The sequence below is a fragment of the Arachis ipaensis genome, chromosome B07, assembly GCF_000816755.2.
Source record: "Arachis ipaensis cultivar K30076 chromosome B07, Araip1.1, whole genome shotgun sequence".
NCBI lineage: Eukaryota > Viridiplantae > Streptophyta > Magnoliopsida > Fabales > Fabaceae > Arachis > Arachis ipaensis.
The window spans coordinates 41742129-41758511 of NC_029791.2; the positions used below are offsets into that span (position 1 = coordinate 41742129).

The following is a 16383-nucleotide window of genomic DNA, read 5'->3' on the forward strand; positions in this document are numbered from 1 at the left end:
GATCATATTTATATTTTTTATTTTTTTCTTCCTTATTTATTTATTTATTTATTTTATAACACAAATTTATTTATCTAATTTAAAGGAGGCAAAAGCAGTAAAATGGTTAACATTTTTTACATGTATCCCATTTCTCACCGCAACAATTCAGATGTAGGCCCATGAATAATAATTTATTCATCAATGCGGGTCCTATTATTATGGACAAATTCCAATCTCATTTTAACATTTCAAATCTATATATGTAAAAATTTTTGGCCATCTACATAATAGCATTGGTCAAAAAATAATCCCTCAAAGATTATTTAAACATTAAATTAGTTTTTGAAAAATCAGACGTTTCAATATGTTGTGTCAATAATAATGCATTGCATGTCTCATGTCATAACTTTTTCTAAAGTTAAATTTAGGGTTAAGTATGATTTTGGTTCTTAAGGTAGGGGCTGAAAATTTTTTTCGTCTCCGACATTTTTTTTGCTACAAAATGGTTCCGAAAATTTAACTTAATTTTAAAATCGTTCTTCGAACGAAAATGCCCTTCCCCTTCTTTCCCAAAATAATCAATTCTTCTTCTCAATCACAACAATTTCAATACCAGTTCTTCACCTCAATCACAATTATATTTCTTCTTTTTCTTTTTCTTTAACTAAAATTTCAACAAAATTTTAACTACAATTTTAACAATAGCAACATAATTTCAACAGCAACAACAAAATTTCAAATAACAAATATAAAAAAAAAATCAAAACAGAGAAGAAGAATACAAAAGCAATAAAATTTTAACATATCAAAATAGGAAAACAGAAAAATGGAATAGAATCATAATCAAAATAGAAATAGAAAAATAGAAAAAGAAAACCAATGGAATCAATACCCAGATGAAATCAGAGTCAACAACAACAGTGTGATTAACAAAATCAGAATTGGAACAGAAGCAGAATAATCAGAAACAGAAGTAGAATAATTAAGTTAATCTGAATCAGAATTGGAAACCCGGAGCAACGGCGAGCAGCGACGACGTGCGATGAGCAGTGGCGAGATCCAGGACGCGAAGCAGCAGAGGAGCTCCGGCGACGGCATTGGGTTCAACGGACGGCAGCGGTGGCAACTGGCGCGATGGCGGTGACACTCCTCCTCTACCCTCAGCTCATGCATCTCTCTCTCTCTTCGCGGTCAGCGTCAGTAAAAAGGACGATTTTAAAACTAAGTAAAACCTTCGGGACCATTTTGTAGCAAAAAAAAGTTTTGGAACGAAAAAATTTTTCAACCCCTACCTTAGAGACCAAAATCGTACTTAACCTTTAAATTTATCTTTAAAAATATATATGAGTTATTTTTATATCTAAATTTTTAAAAAATAAGTCAAATTGTCATTTGTTTCTGTGTGTTTTACTGTACTGTATTAAGCTCTTTTATTTTCATAAAAAAATGAGTCAAATTAATCTTTAAATAAATCTTTAAGCAAATTAATTTTGCTTTTATAAATCTTAAGTTTTCATCCCCAAACCTAAACTACAAGGACAGTCCGTTTTGTCAACAAGGTAAAAGAGTTGAAGAATACAACTTGTCCCACGCACCACGCTGCTATATGAGGAAACAGCTCGGAAGCTAAGATACAAATTACTACACACTTTTTTCAACCTTTTTGACTAAATAGGTGTTGGCCACGAGAAGTTATCATTGTAGAGTGGCGGCTTTGCATGCTTACATTTAACTTTAATAATAATTTAAATTGATACTTTATTTTCAATAATTTTTGTCTTTCATGTTTTTCACAGCTGTTAAAATGTCATTTGAAAAATCGACATGTATGTTTTTGCCATCCAGCAGTGCACCACTATTTGTTTTATGACTTTCTAATGGATTAATATATAATACAGAACGTAAGAACAACGGATATATATACTATATAGTCCAACTTAGCTTTTTGAAATCATTTTCAAAAGCAACTTGATCCAACTATGGTCTTCTATTGGATTTATTTATAACAATACCTAACATTGGATATAATCTAACTTTTCTAAATCTTTTTTAAAGACCACTTGTTAGTCTAACTAAATTCAAAGAAGTTATCCTTTTTCGTGTATATCTAATTATTATCATCACAAACCTATGGAACAAAGAGACGGGAAGATGAACATGTGAATACAGACCGAGATACATTATAAAATAAAAGCAAATAGATTCCTTTTTTGGTTGGTGGCACTCATGAAATTTGGCACTCGTGCCTAACCTGCACGTTTAAAATAAGACCGACTGGTGTTATTTTAACATGACATTGGAATTTGAAATCAAATAGGGTTTTATTTTATTTTATTTTATTTTTACCTGAAATTCCATTTATTTTTTTCAAATTTAATATTATGAAGAAAAATAAAAAAATTATATAAGGACTAGTTTGACTAATTTTTAAAATTTGAGGAATGAAAATGACTTACGTCTGAACTTTCAAGGACTATTTTGACTAATAAAAAACTTTTTTATATGTCAAGTGACACATGGCATGCCACGTGTCACTGACCTGCCACGTGGCGTGTCACGTCATCATGCCACGTGGAACTTAACGTGACACGTCATCATCCAATTGACGAAAGGACTAATTTGACTAACAGTTTATCTTTCAGGGACTAATTTGATTAAAAAAATTATTTGGGGACGAAAATGAAGATTGCGTGATCTTTTAGAGATGAATTTGAATATTAACCCCAAAAATTATCTTTTAAATTAATCAAATTGTTTAATTTTATTATGTCAAAATTTAAATAATTTAAAAAATAAAAATAAAAACACATTTAATATTTATCTATACTAAAAGAGATTATTTCAATTTTATTGACATCTTCCATGAACCTTAATCAATAATTCATAAAAAGAAAAATAAACAAATCTAAAAAATAACAAAAAAAATCATTTGTTCTTTGTTATCTTGGATTTCTCACCTAACTCCCTCTCTTCTCTTCAAACTCGTCTCTTCTCTCCAGTAAAGAAGACGAAGAAGCTTCCTCCACGGTGATCTTACTGCAGCATTCACGCGCCTCACCCAGTCGAGTAGAACGTCACCGTGTCAGAAAGCGTCGCTATCTTCCTCATTCTAGAGAGCATCGTCGTCTTCCTCGCCGTCTTTCTCGTTTTTCGTCACCGTCGTCAGCTTCTCCCTTCTGGTAATATCCTCTCTGTGATTTCTGTGATTTTAATTATTATAGCATTGTTGTGATTTTTATAATTAATGTAATTTGGTTTGATTTCTATGATTTTATATTAGTTGTTGTTAATTTTGACAAAATAAAAAACTTAAGCATCAATTTGAGGAATTGTTGCTGGAGCTTCTGGAGGTGCTATTTTTCCTGGAATTGGGGGCTTATTAAGGAAAGTTTGCCGTAATTATCTTAATGGGCGATGTATAAAAGTCGATTATAAGTCGAATCACCCACCTCATAATTCATTTGCTAATGACTGCATTACCTGCAACGACCTCAATGGGAACACTTAGCCAAGCTCCTATGGCTCTGTCTACTGCTGCAATGGTGGTGCGTGGGAATTACGTCGGTTCGAATTTTCTAAACAAAATAACTTCCATTGTGAGTATAGACCAAACCGACAACTAACTCCCACGATCAAAGTTTAAATATAAAGATGTGTCATAATCCAAAACAAATATTAACCGGGAGTTTTAAGTCCGGAGTCGTCTCTCTCGGACTATGCAAATTAGATGTCACACTCTTGGTTGTGAAGAAAAGTGGGTTTTTAATCAATGAACGAAAGATTAAAAGAACTAATAAATAAAAGAACTAACAAATGATCAAAAAGAAAATTAATGCAATAAAAAAGGAAACAAGATCAAAACTTAGTGAAAATGCTATAAATGCATAAAAGAGCCTTGACTTGGGAATGAGAATTAAGCAATCCTATTGACGAGGACCAAAAGTAGGTTAGGAGTTTCACAAAGTAGATTTTTCGTTGCAAGTATAGTTTCGAACCAACAATTGGCCAATAGTCAAATTTTTATTCTAAAGATTGTCACAATTCAAACCAAATTAACCGAGAGTATTTAGACTTCCGGGTCATTCTCCCTAGGAACTAGTGACAACAAGTGCATAAAATTGGTTGTGAAGATCAAAAGGGTTTTCAATGATAAGGAAGCAATAAAGAAATAAAAGAACAAGCCAAAATTGCAATTAATAAACTAATAAAGGAATAAAAGAACTATGTATGTAATATAAACAAGTAATACTCAAAAATGGTGGAAAAGTGGTTTAAAACCTAAATAAAACCTTGGCTTGAGATGAGTTTTGGAATCCCTTTCTTGCCATAACCACAACTATGATAATTACGATAGATTAATCTCACTAAGTCAACCTTTAACATCGAAGGATAAGTCAAGTGAGCATAATTGTCATTAATCCACAAATTCTAGTTAACTTACCAAACTAGTCGGTAAAAAGCTAGCGTTAGTGGAAACAATAACAACTAACAACCCAAGAATTATCACTAAATGTTGGACATTATGGCTCTAGTAATCCATATACTCATTTTTTTCCAAGCCAAGGGGTGAAAATTACCCCATAATCAAAATTGGCATTTTATCGAACACATAGTGGGCATAAACATAAAATATGAAAAAATTGGTAAATTAATGAAAGCTATGAATCACAAATGCTCAAAAGCAGTAAAAGTAACTCAAACAAACATGCAATAATCATCAAACATCAAATTAACTCACTAGAAATCCAAAATTACAAAACTATGTATATATTGAGAAGAGAAATGAAAATAAAAGAAAGTGTAAAATAAATGTAGTAATTAAAAGAGAAATTAAAGAAATAGTTACAATGAGATAGCAAAATCCAAGACCGAAATTGAACTATAAAATGCTACAAACCCTAATTAAACCTAAGAGAGAATTTTCTAATCTACACTACTCCTACTCCTAATGTATTTTTAAACCTCACTAAAACCTAATGAAAGCCTAATGCCTTTATATGAGATGTTGCCCCCTTCATATAGCCTTTGACTTCAGCCTCCCAGCCTTCAAAAATGGGCAAAAAAGCCCCCAAAACGCGAGTCCACGTGACTTTTTAATGGAGGTACGCATTGGTACCTGTGCGTGCGCACAGACGTGTGCGCACGCACACTCTGCCAAAATCTCTTCCTGTGCGTATGCACACTAGGCGATGCTTGAATGGACGCGCAACGCGCAGGATGCGGTTCACGCTCACGCGTGGCTCTGCTCTGATGGTTGTGCGTATGCATGCAGGTGTGTGCATACGCACACATCACTGTGCTATTCTCCTTTGATTCTTCACGCTTCCTCCACTTTGCATGCTTCTCTTCCATTCTCTCCAAGCCATTTCTACCTTATACATCTGAAATCACTCAAAAAAAATATCAAGGTATCGAATGGAAGGCAAATGGGATAAAATTAATCAAATTAGGCACAAAAGAGCATGTTTTCATAATCAAGCACAAATTAGGAGGAAAGTTCAAAAGTATGCTATTTAAGGGAATAAGTGCAAGTTTATATGATGAAATCCATTCAATTTCAACCAAAAATCATCATCAAATATGGATTCATCACTATCATCCTCATAACCACAACTATGGCAATTATGATGAGTTAATCTCACTTCGTCAACCCCTAACATCGAGGAGTAATTCAAGCAAGTATAATTGACCTTAATCTATAAGTCCTAGCTAACTTACTAATTAACTTAGTAAAAAGCTAGCGTCAATGGAAATAAGAGTCAATTAACAACCCAAGAATAACCACTAAATGTCGGACATTATAACTCTAGTATCCTAGGAACTCATTTTCCAAGCCAAGGTGTGAAAATATACTCAAAATCTCCAAGTGGCATTTTCACAAACACTTGGTGGGCATAAAAGCAAAACATAGGAAATTGCAAAAGATAATGAAAACTATAACTAAACTATTCACAATATCAATAACAGAAACTCAATTAAGCATATAGAAATTATAAAACATCAAATGCATAAGCAAAAGATTTAAGAAACTAAAATTGCATATATTAACAAAGTAACTTGAACCAAAAGACAAGTAGCAAAAGTAGTGTAATTAAAGAGGAAATTAAAGAGTACTTACAATGAGATGAGCAAAATCCAAGATCAAAACTTAACTATAAAATGCTATAATAAAAATTAAGTAAACCCTAAGAGAGAAATTTCTAATCTACATTACTCCTACTCCTAATCTGTTTTTCTATGTCTAAGTGAGCTCTCTTTCATATGTGATGTTCACCTCTTTATATAGCACTCCAAATGGCCTCAGCAACTCCAAAAAATAGGCCAAGAGAGCCCCAAGTTCGTGAGCCACGTACCTCATTAATAAAGTCACACACTGGGACTGATAAGTGGATATCTTATACGCTTTTTCATTGTATTTTCATATTATTTTTAGTTATATTTTATTAAGTTTATTAAGTTTTAGTATGTTTTAGGGAAAAATTAATCTTTTGGATGCTACTTTGAATTTTTGTATTTTTTCTATGATTTTAGGGGATTTTTGGATGAATTTTCCAAAATTGGCAAAGTCTTGTTCAGAGCTGAAGAAAGGATAGCAAATGTTGTCAAATCCTGACCTCTGTGCATTCCAACAAGCATATCTTGAGCTACAGAAGTTCAATTGATGTGTTCTCAATGGATTTAGAAAGCTAACTTCCAAGGCTTTCCAGCAATATATAATAGTTTATATTTCTTTTTTAGATCACGGCCCATAACTAGCATTGAACGTCCATATCTAGAGTTCAACACCCAAGAAGGACCAAGCCCAGCGTTGAACGCCCAAAGCTGGCGTTCAACGCCACCATGGGACCAAGGGAGCAGCGCATTCACCCCCTAACTAGCGTTCAATGCCCATTCTCCAAGTTGAACACTAGGCTTGGATGAAGCACTCAACCAAAGTGGGCCCAAAGTGGATTTTAGCACTCCTTAGCTTAGTTTCATTTATCTTTCTACATTTTAATTTTAAATTAACATCTTTTAGGGTTAGCATCTCCTATTTAAAGAGGAGATCACTTAGGTTTAAACACACACTTGGATCGTCAACTTTTACTATCAGATATCTAAGTTTTCTCTATAAATTATGAGCAACTAAACCTCCTAGGTTAATGTTAGGAGCTCTGCTTATTCTATGGATTAATATTATTACTTCTCTATTTTAATATATGTTTGATTCCATTCTATGATGTATTTTATTCTTCATCTTATGAATCTGGGGTGGAACGAGAGTATGACCCCTTATTCTACATGAGTTCTTGCGAGTCCTAACCCAGACAGTATTGAGCTAAAGCTTGAGAATACATCACCTAAACCAATAATTTATCTGAGCTGATTGGGATATGTGACATAAAATCTCGTTAGTCATGGGTGATGAGGTTTCTGTGTCGCTATGGCTAGAATACTGAGCTTCATTCTCTGATCCAAAAGATCTGACCTTGTCTGTGGCACTTTAAGTAGGATCAAGGGAGAGTGAATTGCGTGAGCTTCATCTTCGTTCATATTAAAATACCATTGACAACGATGTTTGATATGGATTAGAGGAGATTAATTGACCACGACCAATGGCGTTAATCACTTATAGCTTTGCCATAGACTAAATCATTCATTATTAAAGTAGTCAGTAAGAAGTATTAATATGGAAAGATAAAGCATCTTCAAAGGCTTAACTGATTTCTCATTATTGTTTCTACGTTAATTCTTTACTGCTTTCTTTATTACTTTGTTTTATGCACCTACAACAACAACCGCTATCTTTCTATTCGCCTGGCTAAGAAGTGTAGGATAACCATTGCTTGCTTAATCCAACAATCCTCGTGGGATCGACCTCACTCACTTGAGGTATTACTTAGACGACCCGGTGTACTTGCCGGTGAAGTTGTGTGAGTTCAATTTCGCGCACCAAGGTTTTGGCGCCGTTGGCGGGGATTGTTCGAGATTGACAAACTACCGGTTGTCTTGTTTCTTAGATCAGGTACCTTTTTACTAGTTTTTCTTTTAATTGTGTTTCTTATTTTCTTTCTCAAAATTTTTCAAAAACTTTTCATCTTTAGCCATCTTTTTCTTTTATTTGAGTCTTGTGTTAAATCTTAAGTTTGGTATCCTTTTGTTTTTTTTTAATTTTTCTTTTCTTTATTTCATGAAAAGTGTTCTTGGTTTCTTTTCTCTTGTTCTAAATTTTCTTTGTGTCTTCCTTCGTTTGATTTCAAAATTTTAAAATTTGGTGCCTTTTAGTATTTTTCCTTTTCAATTTTTCAAAATTATTGTCTTTGATTTCAAAATTTTTTAAGTTTGGTGTCCGTCTAGTGTTTATCCTTTCTTTTTATTTTATTTTTCAAAAAAAATATAATAATTTTTGAAAATTTTTATATTTGAATTCAAAAATTTGAAGTTTGGTGTCCCTTTAGTTATTTTTTTATTCAATTTAATTTTCTTGTTTATCTTTTCTATCTTTAATCTTTATCTTATCTCTTTCTTTAAAATCCAAATTTTTTTTATCTTATCTTTATTTTAAAAATTCAAATTTTAAAAGTTTAGTATTTTGTTAGTTTTTCTTTATTTCAAATTTGAATTTCAAAATTCTTGTTTGACTTTATCTTTTTAAATTTCAAAAATTTTTAAATTCAATTATTCAAATCTTTATTTTCAAATCTTGTAAGTTATTTGTTTGTTTTATCTTATTTTAATTTCAAAAGTGTGGTGTCTCTCTTTAATTCTTCTTTCTCTTTCTTCTTTTTCGAAACCTTCTAACTTCTTTTTCTCTCATATTTTTCGAAAATTTCCAAATTATTTCTCTCTTTATTTTCGAAAACTCTTTTTAAATAAAAGACACCATTATTTTCTTTTTCTTTACCAAAATTTTTCACAAGGAGCTCTCTATACTCTGACATAGAGACTCCTTTCCTTTCTTCTTCTTGGTTTGTCTCTTCTTGTTTATGAGCAGGAACAGGGTAAGGAACCCCTCTTTGATCTTGATCCTGAACCTGAGAGAATATTAAGGAGGCATCTGCAACAAGTTCAGGCTAGCAGAACCAGAAGAAATCTCACGGAATCTCTTGAGCAAGAAGCTGAAGATACAACAATGGCAGCTAATCCAGAAGCTGGAGGAGACACAAGGAAGGTCCTTGGCTCATATACTACACCCAATTCTGATTTCTATTGGTGTAGCATCTCCATACCTGCCATAGATGCAAACAACTTTGAGCTAAAGCCTCAACTGGTCACTCTGGTGCAACAGAATTGCCAGTTTCATGGACTCCCACAGGAAGATCCCACCAAATTCATCTATGATTTCCTGCAGATCTGTGACACTGTTAAGAGTAATGGAGTCAATCCAGAGGTTTACAAGCTCATGTTTTTCGCCTTTGCTATAAGGGACAGAGCAAGGCTATGGCTGAATTCTCAGCCTAAGGAAAGCCTGGACACTTGGGAGAAAGTGGTCAATGAATTTTTGACTAAGTTCTTTCCACCTCAGAAGCTAAGTAAGCTTAGGGTGGAAGTCCAGACTTTCAGAAAGAAAGAGGGAGAGTCCCTCTATGAAGCTTGGGTAAGGTACAAACAACTGATGAGAAGATGCCCTCCTGACATGATCTCAAAGTGGACCATGTTAGAGATCTTCTATGATGGCCTCTCTGAGATGTTCAAGATGTCACTGGACCACTCTGCTAATGGCTAACTTCACATAAAGAAGACGCTTGAGGAGGCGCAGGAGCTCATTGACATGGTTGCCAACAACCAATACATGTACACTTCTGAGAGGAACCCTGTGAACAATGGGACTGCTCAGAAGAGAGGAGTCATGGAGGTGGATACCTTAGACACCATCTTAGCTCAAAACAAGCTCATGTCTCAGCAGACCAATATGATCTCCTAGCACTTGAGTGGGGTGCAGAGCTCAGCTGCTTACTCTCCAGAGACAGCGTATGAAGTGGACACTGGTGATAACGCTTGGAACACCATGGAGGAGGTGAAATACATGGGAAACTCAAATACTTTCAATCAGGGATGGAGGAATGAAGAACTGAAGATTGATGGTTTAGAAGTTATAATAAACTCTCGTTGTGAGTATAGTTACTAAACCAAGCAATCAACCTTTCTTACAAACGTTTTGGTTGTCACAAGTAACAATCCCCTTTAAAATTGATAACCGAGTATTTAAACCTCGGGTCATCTTCTCAAGGAACTGCAGGGAAGTATGTTCTTATTATTGGTTATGAAGATTGTAAATTGGGGTTTTGGAAGTAAGGTGGGAATATGTTATATGACAAATAATTTAAATGGCAATTAAAAATAAATAAATACTGTAAAGCAAACTTTTGGCAAGGTATGAGAAATTGGAAGTCCAGACTTAGTTATTCTTATCAATAACAATGAAAGTTGAATCTTAATTCCACTTAGTCAACCTTTACTAAAGTAAAGGAAAGTCAAGGGACTAATTAGTTTGATCTTCGAATCCTATTTATTTCCTGAGAAAAGGTTGGGATTATTGAAGCTCAGTTCAATTAGCAAAGATAACAGTTATCAATTATGTTGAGATAAGATAACTCCTGAGTTACTGCTTTCTTAACCAAGACCAAAAGAGGAAAAAGTAAATTTGCTGGAATAAAAATGCCTTCAGATGTAAAACAACAATAACATAAATTAAAGAAAGCAATCATAAATTGAAATACCTCAAATAACATTAATAAGGGAAATTATAATCTAACATGAAGAGTTCATAAACTAAATTGGAAGAATAAATAAAAATAAAGAACCTGGGATTAAGAGTTACTCCTAAAACTAAGAGAAGTCCTAAATCCTAATCCTAAGAGAGAGGAGAGAACCTCTCTCTCTAAAAACTACATCTACTCCTAAAATTGTGAATGTGAAAGCTTCCTTATGAATGGATGCATTTCTCCACTTTATAGCCTCTAATCTGTGTTTTCTGGGCCGCGAACTGGGTCGAAAACAGCCCGGAAATCGCTGGAAAAGAATTCAAACACGCTGATTTCCGTCACTGCGACGCGGCCGCATGGATCACGCGGTCGCGTCACCTAGCGTCAGAGAAACTATGGCATATTATATATCAAATCGAAGCCCCGGACGTTAGCTTTTCAACGCAACTGGAACCGTATCGTTTGGACCTCTGTAGCTAAAGTTATAGCCGTTTGAGTGCGAAGAGGTCAGGCTGGACAGCTTAGCAATTTCTCCAACTTCTTGTAATCCTTCCATTTTTGCATGCTTCCTTTCTATTCTCTGAGCCATTCCTGCCCTGTAATCTCTAAAATCACTTAACACACATATCAAGGCATCTAATGGTGATAAGAGAGGATTAATAATAAGCAAATATAAGATCAAAGAAGCATGTTTTCAATCAAAGCACATAATTAGGAAGGCAAATGTAAAACCATGCAAATAGTATGAATAAGTGGGTAAAGAGTTGATAAAAACCACTCAAATGAGCACAAGATAAACCATGAAATAGAGGTTTATCAACCTCCCCACACTTAAACATTAGCATGTCCTCATCCTAAGCTCAAGAGAAACTATAAAGATGAAGAGGAATGGTGGAATGTATGAAATGCAACCTATGAATGCAACTAAATGCAAAATATTTCTACCTACTTGGTTAAAAATAAACAAATCTTTCAAAAACAAATATGAACTGGATTTCACTAATTCAAATCATAAAAATGAAACACAAATCGACTTGCAAGAAGAAAATAGCTTATGAAGGCAGGGAACAAGGAATTGAGCATCGAACCCTTACTGGTAGTGTATACACTCTAATCACTCAGGTGTTTAAGGTTCGATCTCTCAATTCTCTACTAACCTTGCTTTCTAAGGCTTGCTCTTCATCTAACAATCAACAAAAATTTAATGCACAAATACACATATCAAGAGGTCTTTTAAGGGTTGTAATGGGGTTAGGGTCAAGGTAGGATTGTATTTGGTCAAGTGGACTATGAAACAAAGGTCTCAATCATGTAAGTGTATGCATACATCAAATTATGGAAATATAGAATTAAGCAAGATAAAGATCACAATTTTAGAGAGAAAAACACACATCAAAAATAAAATATTAGTTGAAAAATGCAACCAAGTCAAATAGGCTCAAAATCTCACAGGTTTTTGTGTGTTCGAGCTCTAAACCATGTTCCAGTATAATATCTCTTCAAACAAGTGTAACGTTAAATTTTATTCAAATTAGTGAAATGCTCTAAAAAGTTTCTTGAAAAAGAAAATATTACTTCAACCAAGTGGTAAAATATGCAAAAAATCAAATAAACATGCAATCAAACATGCAAATGCAACAACTAACTACATAGAAAAATTTAAACATTGGTGTTGAGACAAGAAAGTACTAACCCATGGAGATCGGTATCGACCTCCCCACACTTAAAGATTGCACCGTCCTTGGTGCATGCTGAGATGTGCAGGTGGACGGGTTTTCTCCAACTGATGCTTTTCTCCAAGGATTTTGCTGATGGACTTGTTTGTTTCCCCATGTAAACGTCTTCCGGTTCCCTTCCGGGTGGCCATCCTGAAAGAAAAAGGGAAGAAGAGTAACCTAGAAATAAAGATAGGAAAATAAATAAAACATGGGTTGGTTGATGCCAAATAATGAGGGTCTCAATTACATGGTAGCTACAACATGCAAGTGAGAAGACAATAGAAGCACATGGCATGCCAGTGGTGCAAAAATTTGCAACAATGGAGAAGAGAATGGGGAAGGAGAGATAATATAAATTCAAGTCAATGCAAGAGTAATATAGATATAAAAGATTGGCATTGATTTAAATAATATTACTCAATAAGAATGAAACAAGTCACTAAGCACTAAGAAAATACCAGAAAAGATGTAACAGTTGAATAAGAACATTTGAACACCAATAATAATTTTAGAAAAATATGCAATGAATGAAAGTATGCAAATAAATTAAATAAAATGGAATGGAAGTGAGAGAAAATAAGAAAGGAAGAAGAAAGAAATAAGAAAAGATAAGAAGAATAAGGATTCGGAGAAGAGAAGATAAGAAAATTGGCACTAATTTGGATAGGTTGTGCGACGCTGGCGACGCGGTCGCGTGGGTGACGCGGTCGCGTGGTGCGCGATAAGGTTGGGCGACGTGGACGCGTGGGGCATGCGATCGCGTGACTTGATTTGTGCTAGTGGCGCGAGTGCAGCCTCGCGGTCGCACAACTCTCTGTTCAAAACTCAGTATTGCCAAAATCCAGGGTGACGCGGTCGCGTGGTCAACGCGATCGCGCGGGTGGCCTTATTTCCAATATGACGCGGACGCGTGGGTGACGCGTTCGCGTGGCAGGGCTTGTGCTACTAGCACGGGTCTAGCCCAATTCCAGCTCAACTTTCGGCCATGCACCCTTTTTACGCCGATTTCAGGTCACGCGGCCGCGTGGGTGACGCGGTTGCGTGGGAGGCCATTATTCCCATATGATGCGGTCGCGTCAGCGACGCGGTCGCGTGGGGTAATTTGTGCCATTGGCACGCCTCCAGCGCTGCTCCTGCGGAACTCTCTGTTCATATTAATATTGTCTCCCATCTCCTTGCGATGCGGACGCGTCATTGATGCGGTCGCGTCGCGTGCTCGCTTCTCTTTTTTTTTTTAATCTGAAAAGATGCAGAATGCAGTGTTAATATGAATGTGATGAAAAACTCCAGGTTCAATATAATAAAATAAAATGAAACTCAAAAACAAATAAAAAAAATGAAAAATGACGATCATACCATGGTGGGTTGTCTCCTACCTAGCACTTTTAGTTAAAGTCCTTAAGTTGGACATTTGATGAGCTTCCTGTTATGGTGGCTTATGCTTGAACTCATCCAGGAATCTCCACCAGTGTTTGTGATTCCAGTAACCTCCGGGGTCCCAAACTAGGCATGTAAAACCCTTGAGCAGCTTCAAAAAGATTCTTAGGCTCCCGGGGTGTTGGATGTCAGAACAGATTCCAGGATCCCAAACCTTGCTTTTACACCCGTCTTTGTGTTGATTATCATGATTCCATCTGGGTAGCAAGCAATCTGAATTCTCACTAAAGCAGCCAAACAACTTCCTAGACCCATTCAGTTGAGCTTTACACCAACCTTTGCGTTTAAACTTAAAGCTTCCAACCATAATGAACCTTGCAGGACAATTCTTACCACTGACCATCTTCCTCTTACTCTTAATGCCACAAAGAGCTCTAAGTTGATCATCCGTCTCCAGTAGCCCATATTCAAGTGGGATTAGAAAGCTATGGGATATGAATTTTACCCACTTGAATGTTGTGAAGGATGATGGCAACTTAGGGGGAGGTATTTTTAATGAAATTGCAAGTTCCACTCCCTGGTGCTCTTCTCTGATAAGTACCACCTCTTTGCAAGCTTCTTCAATTTCAACCTCTTCCTCTTGGTATCTTTCTTCCAATTCAGTCTTCTCTTCATTGCTTTCCCAGGGCATGGGAGGTTGTGCTTCTTCTTCTCGAATCTCCATCTCTTGATCAACCTCTTCCAAGTCTTCAACTATGATATGCTTTGGAGGTTGTACACCCTCCTCAGCATCAATTTCAACCGTCTTGGAAGGGGGTTCTATGACTGGACTTTCCCATGGAGGTCTGCATCTCCTAAGTCTTCAACCACTTCTTCTTCTTCTTGAACAATGACAGCGTCTTCTACTTGTTCTAGTACGAATTCATTCTCTGTCTTGTCCATTGGGATTTCTGGTATCTCCTTCATGCTACGCTCTTCACTAGACTGTCCACATGGAGCTGTGGCTGATCCTTGTATATTTGAGCGCCTAGAAGCCCATTGAATTAATGCTTGCTCCAGTTGTTGAGTGGTTGCCTGAAATCGATCCACTGTTTCCTTGAAACGATCCTTTGTCTCTTGATGCACTCGGTTATCATAGGTAGGATCATAGTGCTCTTGGATTGATGGATATGGAGATGGCAGATATTGAGGTGGTGGTGGGATGGGGAGATCATTCCGTGATTGAAAAGGAAGTGCACTAGAGCTTGAGGGTTGATTGTTAAAGGTATTTGGTGGTCTGATTTGGGCGGTGAGAGCTCGTATAGTAGAGTTTAGATCGGTAAGTGCTCTCTCCATGGAGGTTTGGGGTGGATCTATGTATGGTTCATTTGGTTCATAAGGTGGTTGGTATGGTGGATGTGGGTTAGGGTCATATGGAGGTGAATGGTGGAAAGAGGCTTGCGAGTATGGCGGTCCCAAGTTGTGTTGAGGAGGTTCATAGGCATATGATGGTGGTTGTTGATAGTCCATTGGAGGTGGTTGTTGCCATGAGGGTTGATCAAATCCTTTAAAAATCTGAAAATATTTTTTTTTCGAAAAAATTTAATAAAAAATATTTTAAAACAATAAAATGACACCAAATTTTAAATTTTTAGATCAAAACGACGAAAACAACTAAGAACAGCTTGAAGGTCAAGATGAACGTGAAGAACAACTTGAAGATCAAGATGAACACTAAGAACAAATTTTTGAAAATTTTTTTTAATAACTAAATAAAAACAAATAACCTCTTAATTTAAGAAAAAGTAAAAATAAAAAAAATAAAAACAAATAAACAAGCAAAAATAAAATATTTACAATAACCAATAATAAGGCACACATTTGCAATTCCCCGGCAACGGCGCCATTTTGAAGAACTGAAGATTGATGGTTTAGAAGTTATAATAAACTCTCGTTGTGAGTATAGTTACTAAACCAAGCAATCAACCTTTCTTACAAACGTTTTGGTTGTCACAAGTAACAAACCCCTTTAAAATTGATAACCGAGTATTTAAACCTCGGGTCGTCTTCTCAAGGAACTGCAGGGAAGTATGTTCTTATTATTGGTTATGAAGATTGTAAATTGGGGTTTTGAAAGTAAGGTGGGAATATGTTATATGACAAATAATTTAAATGGCAATTAAAAATAAATAAATACTATAAAGCAAACTTTTGGCAAGGTATGAGAAATTGGAAGTCCAGACTTAGTTATTCTTATCAATAACAATGAAAGTTGAATCTTAAAACTAAGAGAAGTCCTAAATCCTAATCCTAAGAGAGAGGAGAGAACCTCTCTCTCTAAAACTACATCTACTCCTAAAATTGTGAATGTGAAAGCTTCCTTATGAATGGATGCATTCCTCCACTTTATAGCATCTAATCTGTGTTTTCTGGGCCGCGAACTGGGTCGAAAACAGCCCGGAAATCGCTGGAGAAGAATTCAAACACGCTGATTTCCGTCACTGCAACGCGACCACATGGATCACGCGGTCGCGTCATCTAGCTTCAGGGAAACTATGGCATATTATAAATCAAATCGAAGCCCCGGATGTTAGCTTTCCAACACAACTGGAACCGTATCGTTTGGACCTATGTAGCTAAAG

The 16383-nt window shown here is 35.7% G+C and overlaps 1 pseudogene; it reads left to right on the top strand.

The window, feature by feature from the left end:
* Positions 1025-16383, top strand: part of LOC110265042 — a 33006-nt pseudogene continuing 17647 nt past the window's right edge.